This window comes from Chiloscyllium plagiosum, chromosome 3, assembly GCF_004010195.1.
Source record: "Chiloscyllium plagiosum isolate BGI_BamShark_2017 chromosome 3, ASM401019v2, whole genome shotgun sequence".
In the NCBI taxonomy this organism is placed as follows: domain Eukaryota; kingdom Metazoa; phylum Chordata; class Chondrichthyes; order Orectolobiformes; family Hemiscylliidae; genus Chiloscyllium; species Chiloscyllium plagiosum.
The window spans coordinates 73,120,733-73,127,807 of NC_057712.1; positions in this window are offsets into that span (position 1 = coordinate 73,120,733).

Consider the following 7,075-nt stretch of genomic DNA (forward strand, 5'->3'; position numbering starts at 1 on the left):
GGAAAAATAATTCATTCTGGATTCCAGTAAAAGATAAAGAAATCATAATTTTCAGGCAAGAATATAACTTTAGATGTGTACCTACTGAGACTTGGATAAGTTAATTTCAGAAAGTAATCGGCAGAATTTTGAGGTAGCGATAATAGTAACTCACTGTTATTTATGTTGAACCAAACAGTTACACCTAGTGATGGTGATCAACAATTAAACATGGACATCAGAAAGTTTCTTTTTGGGATGTCCCATGATCCCAGGGCTGTGTGACAATGCTGTTTTAACTCTGGCTCAGCATTGGGATATATCAGTCAGCATGGCATTGCTGTACCTACCATATATATACAGACTAAAATTATCATTTGGCGCTTGCTGGTTCTGTCAGTGCTCTTCAAAAGGTGCGTTAGTTTCTTTTTAAAAAGCTAATGGAGCATATCTATGCCCTGCAGTCCTGCCATATACAGTCTTGAATAATGGTAGATGGAAATGTGTTGCTGGAAAAGCGCAGCAGGTCAGGCAGCATCTAGGGAACAGGAGAATCGACGTTTCGGGCATTAGCCCTTCTTCCCGAAACGTCGATTCTCCTGTTCCCTAGATGCTGCCTGATCTGCTGCGCTTTTCCAGCAACACATTTCCATCTCTGATCTGCAGCATCTGCAGACCTCACTTTCTCCTTGAATAATGGTAGGCAATTAAATTAACAGGAAAAGGATGCTCCAGGATTTTCCCCTTCACCAATGGCATGGGAGCCCAACACATCAGTGTGAAAGGTAAAATTGAAGAATTTTCAACTATCTCCAACCTGGAGTGCCAAGTGTGTTATCAATTCCAGATTCTTCCTGAGGTCTTCACCACCACAGATGTCAGTTTTCAGGAATTTCAATTTGGTCCCAGGTGATAGCAAGCAACTGACAAAGATACTGGATGCTGCAAAGGCTATGGGTTCTGAAAACATTCTGGCAACAGTATTGAAGACATGTGCTCCACAACTGTCTGTGCCCTTCGGTCAAAACCAGGGGTAAAAGAGCTGAGCTCCGGAGGTACGATGAAAGCGACAGTCCTTGACATCAATGGAATAATTGATGGAATATCAAGGATCTAAAGCAAAACTGGAGTCTGTGGGAATCAGGGAGAAAGCTCTCCAGTTGTTGCAGTTACTTGGAACACAAAGGAAGATGGTTGTGGTTGTTGGAGATCAATGATCTTAGGGTATCTCTGCAGAAGGTACTCAGGATGTTGTCCTAGGAAAAGACATCTTCAGCTGTCTCACCAAGGACAATCCTGTAACCATGAGGTCAGAAATGAGGATGTTGCTGACATTTGCACAATGTTCAGAACCATTCAGATACTGAATGGGTTCATGTCCACATTAAGCAAAACCTGGGCGACATTCAAGCTTGAGCTGATAAGTGGCAAATACCATTTACGCCCTTCAGGTGTCAGGCAATGAGCATCTAGATTAGACTCCCTACAGTATGGAAACGGGCCCTTCAGCCCAACAAGTTGACACCAACCCTCTGAAGAGTAACCAACCAGACCCATTCCCCTATCCTATATTTATGACTGACTTGGCATTTAGCATAGCCAATTCACCTGACCTGCACATCTTTGGATTGTGGGAGGAAACTGGAGCACCCGGCGGAAACCCACGCACTTACGGGGAGAATGTGCAAACTCCACACAGTCAGTCACCTGAGAGAATCGAAACTGGGTCCCTGCTAAGCACTGAGCTACCATGCCCTAACAAGAGAAAAAATCTCCCTTTGACATTCAATGCCATTATTATCTCTGAATTCCCCACTATGAACATCCTGGCATTTGCCTTTTATTCTGGAATGAAGGACGTTTGAAACAATGTTACTTCTTTGTTCATTGGAGTTTGCAGGAATGAGAAATGATCTTACTGAAACTTATAAGATCGTAAGAAGACTGGATAGATGGATATTAAGAGGATGATTCCTCTTGTGGGGTCAGCTGAAATTCGAGGATGGAGTTTAAGAATAAGAGGCTTCTCATTTAACACAGAGGTGAAGAAGTTTTGTTTTTCTGTCAGAGGGTATTGATGTTTAGAATACCCTTTTTCACAAGTAGTGGAGTCTGAGTCTGTAAATCATAGAATCCCTATTCCAGGAATGTACAATGCAGAATCCCTACAGCATGGAAGCAAGCCACTTGGCCCATTAAAACCCACCTACCCTCTGAAGAGCATCTCTCCCAGATTTACCTCCCTACCCTTTTCTTGTAAGCCTGTATTTACCATGGCTAAGCTACCTAGTCTGCACATCACTGGAAACTATGGGCTATAATGATGTAATGAGTTCAAGATGTCGGTGTCCAATCTCATCAAACATGCAGCATTGCTGAGTGATTTTCTAGACTGTGGACATAGCACTGTCCCAGGTGGCAGCGGGGCAGTGCAGTGTCCACAGTCTAGAAAATCACTCAGCAAAGCTGCATGATTGATGAAGATTGGTATTGTGGCCTTCTGCACCAGTCCTGGGGTTGAAGGTGGCACTCCTCTGCACCCACTCCTACCACCAGCATCTCCATGTCCCTGGGCAGAAATGTTTCCATGTCTGTCATTTCCAGGACAAATAAAACACATCATGCAGCCAGCTCCAGACTGATAGTTTTTCACCAGATACACAACTGTCTTTTATATATCTCACCAGCACCAGGTATTCCAAAATGTCCTGGCAGGGGTGGGTACATCTGCCACAGCCTGTGGAACTTACAACTGCAAGTTGCCACTGGATGTGATGCATAGACAATGAGGTGAATTTGGGAAAATAGAGAAAGGAAACTCACTGGGCCTCATCGGAAGAATCCTTTCATGAAACCTGTCAAGATTATCGCACAACCAACTTCTAGTAAGATCAATCATTAACCTTACTGCATTGCATAATACAGTAAATCCTTTGGATTGTGAAATCACGAAATCATGAATTTGCCCATCCATACCAAAAAATAAGTAACAACAAAAATCAACGTTGGCAGGCTAAACTCATGTATCTGCAGTATTTTAGCAATTTAATTTATTTTTAAACTGCATTTAACAAGCTCCAAACACATGTACCTCATTATTCACAGGGATTCTAGGAACAGACCCCTCCTGGATACGGAGGACTGGCTGAATTATTCCTAAATGTCTGGCTGAGAAAAGACTTTGTTATTCAGAGATCCAGGTCCCCAAATATAGCTTCTGGCTGGCTGATACCCTGAACTTAACCTGGAATCTGCTGCAAATCATATGTAAGGGATCTTTGCTGGCCAGAGATGGAGAAATCCCTGGCATTGGGAGTTTGTGCTCTTGACAAGCAGTACAGACGTGTGACTTTTTGCACTATGGCATTATAGTGAGAATATACCAAAGTGACCATGGATTTTCAACTTTATTTATATACATAACTGACAGTAAGAAGAAAATGACAACTGAAAAATGCTGTGATAAAAATATGCCAGCACTTTTGATTGATTTGTTTTGTGGTACTTTGAGGATTTTAAATACAAATTTTGAATTTATTCATGGATTTGATAGATGATGTGTAAGATTTCTGTATATTTTCCATTTATTATTGCTTTTATTTTCGTGTTAATGTTTTCTGATTTCCAATTTAACTGACATTGGCCATTGTTTGAAAACTAACTTACTGATGTGTAAAGTTTGGGCATCGGGTCGTTTTTGAGGCATAATGGTCTCAGGATATGTGTATGTGACAAGCAACATACCAAATTCAGAATAGAAACACTTTGTCATATTGATAGTACATGTTACTTTTCTTGTCAAAAGTTGCAAATAGCAGCTCTCAGTCACACATTTTGGGATAAATTTAAACTTTCAGTCAATCAATCCAGTGTTACACATCCCACTACATTCCCCTGTCCATTGTTTTAAAGGTCTATGATGGGTGGTCTTTAACCTCAAGGTGATGAAAGTTAAAATCCACCCACAGTGTCTTATCATGTCAATTTCTCCTTTGAGTACTGTTTTGTGAAAGCTCATGTGAAGTGACAATTTCTCATACAATCAACTTAGAACTAGATATTATTTAAAAGATGGGCTTTGCACCTACAATGTTTAGTTTGATTCTTTAAAAAAAACAACTGCACAACATATCGTTTTATTATAGGCATAAACTGCTTCATTTTCTGATAATTGTGAATGGAACTGAACACAGCACAATTATCAAGACATCTGCAGCTCTGATCCCATGCTGGAGGGAAGGTCATTGAGAAAGCAGTTAACTATATTTGAAACTAGAGTACTGCTCCAAAGGTCTCCTCCTTACAAAAACTTTGTGAGGCTGAGATTGTTGGACTCTTAACAAGAATAAGCGCAACCTTCTACATTTGTGTTAGGTATGGTTCCAATACGTTTTCAACCTGATCATTTTTAGCAAGGCTTCTTGGAGACACACTGATAAATGATGCTGTGAACTCAAAATTGGTCCCTCTTATTTCACTCCTGCATGTTTTTCAGAGAGTCATAGCTATAGAGTTATAGAGCAGTGCAACAAACTCTTTTGCCCAACCAGTCCATGTCAAACATAATCTTAAACTAAACGAAGTCCCCTGCTGCTCCTGGCCCACATCCCTCCAAACCTTTCCTATTCAGGTATTTATTTAAATGTCTTTTAAATGTTGTAACTGTGCCCACAGGACCTACATGCCAAATGCGAAGCACCCATTATGTAACAAATTTTCCCCTGTCTTTCTTAAATCTCTCTCCTTTCAACAGAAAAATATGCCCTCTGGTCTTGAAACACCCATCCTAAGGTAAAGACACTTATCATTAACCCTATCCAAACCCTCAAGATTTTATAAACCTTTATAAGGGCACCTCTCAAACCACTACTATAATTCTGAATTGGAGTGAAAGTAACAGGGTAGTTGTGATGGGGTCTTTAACTTTCCAAATATTGAATGGAAATGTTATAGTTCAAGTACCTTAAATGGGTTGGTTTTTGTCTGATGTGTTCAGGAGGGTTTCCTGACACAGTATATAGATAGGAGAAAGTGAGGTCTGCAGATGCTGGAGATCAGAGCTGAAAATGTGTTGCTGGAAAAGCGCAGCAGGTCAGGCAGCATCCAGGGAACAGGAGAATCGACGTTTCGGGCATAAGCCTTTCTTCAGGAAGGGCTTATGCCCGAAACGTCGATTCTCCTGTTCCCTGGATGCTGCCTGACCTGCTGCGCTTTTCCAGCAACACATTTTCAGCACAGTATATAGATAGGCCAACAAGAGGTCAACCCACATTCGATTTGCTGCTCAGTAATGACCTTGACCAGATGTTAGATTTGGAGACAGGTGAGCACTTTGGTGATAGTGACCACAATTCATTTAAGTTTACTTTAGCGATGGAAAGGGTTCGATATATACCGCAGGGCAAGAGCTATGGCTGGGGGAAAGGCAATTATGATGCAATTAGGCAAGATTTAGGATGCATAGGAGGGGGAGAGAAATTGCAGGGGATGGGCACAATCGAAACGTAGAGCTTGTTCAAGGAACAACTACTAAGTGTCCTTGGTAAGTATGTATCTCTCAGGCAGGAAGGAAGTAGTCGAGCGAGGGAACTGTGGTTTACTAACCAAGTTGAATCTCTTGTCAAGAGGAAGAAGTGGGCTTATGTAAAGATGAGATATGAAGGCTGAGTTAGGCTGCTTGAGAGTTACAAGTTAGCCAGGAAGAACCTAAAGAGAGAGCTAAGATGAGCCAGGAGGCAACATGAGAAGTCTTTGGTGGATAGGATCAAGAAAAACCCTAAAGCTTGCTATAGGCATGTCAAGAATAAAAGAATGACTAGAGTAGCATTAGGGCCTGTCAGGACAGTAGTGGGAAGTTGTGCATGAAGTCCAAAGAGATAGGAGAGGTGCTAAATGAATATTTTTTGTCAGTATTCACACAGGAAAAAGGTAACATTGCCGAAGAGAATACTGAGATGCTGGCTATTAGACTAGATGGGATTGATGTTTATAAGGAGGAGATGTTAACAATTCTGGAAAGTGTGAAAACAGATAAGTCCCCTGGGCCATATGGGATTTATCCAAGAATTATCTGGGAAGCTAGAGAAGAGATTGCAGAGTTTTTGATCTTTATGTCATCATTGTCTACAGAAATAGTGCCAGAAGATTGGAGGATAGCGAATGTTGTTACCTTGTTCAAGAAGTAGAGTAGAGACAACCCTGGTAATTATAGACCAGTGAGCTTTACTTTGGTTGTGGGTAAAGTGTTGGAAAGGATTAAAAGAGTTAGGATTTATAATCATCCAGCAAGGAATAATTTGATTAGGGATAGTCAACATGGTTTTCATGTCTTGCTAATCTTATTGAGTTCTTTGAGAAGGTGACCAATCAGGTGGATGAGGGTAAAGAGGTTGATATGGGTGTATATGGATTTCAGTAAAGCATTTGATAAGGTTCCCCACAGTAGGCTATTGCAGAAAATATGGAGGCATGGGTTTGAGGGTGATTTAATGGTATGGGTCAGACATTGGTTAGCTGAAGGAAGACGGAGGGTGGTGGTTGATGGGAAATGTTCATCCTGGAGTTCAGTTACTAGTGGTGTACCGCAAGGATATGTTTTGGGGCCACTGCCGTTTGTCATTTTTGTCGTCTGAGGGTGTAGAAGGATGGATTAGTAAATTTGCAGCTGACCCTAAAGTTGGTGGAATTGTGGACAGTGCAGAAGGATGTTGCAGGCTACAAAGGGACATAGAAAAGCTGTAGAGCCAGAAAATGGAGTTTAATGTGGAAAAGTGTGAGGTGATTCACTTTGAAAGGTGTAACAGAGATACAGAATACTGGGCTAATAGTAAGATACTTGGTAGTGTGGATGAGCAGAAAGATCTCGGTGTCCATGTACATAGATCCCTGAAAGTTATGACCCAAGTTGATGAGATTGTTAAGAAGGCGTACAGCATGTTAGCTTTTATTGGTAGAGGGATTAGTTTCGGAGCCATGGGTCATGTTGCAGCTGTACAAAACTCTGGTGTGGCCACATTTGGAGTATTGTGTACAGTTCTGGTGGCCGCATTATAAGAAGACGTGGAAACTTTGGAATGTGTGCAGAGGAGATTTACCA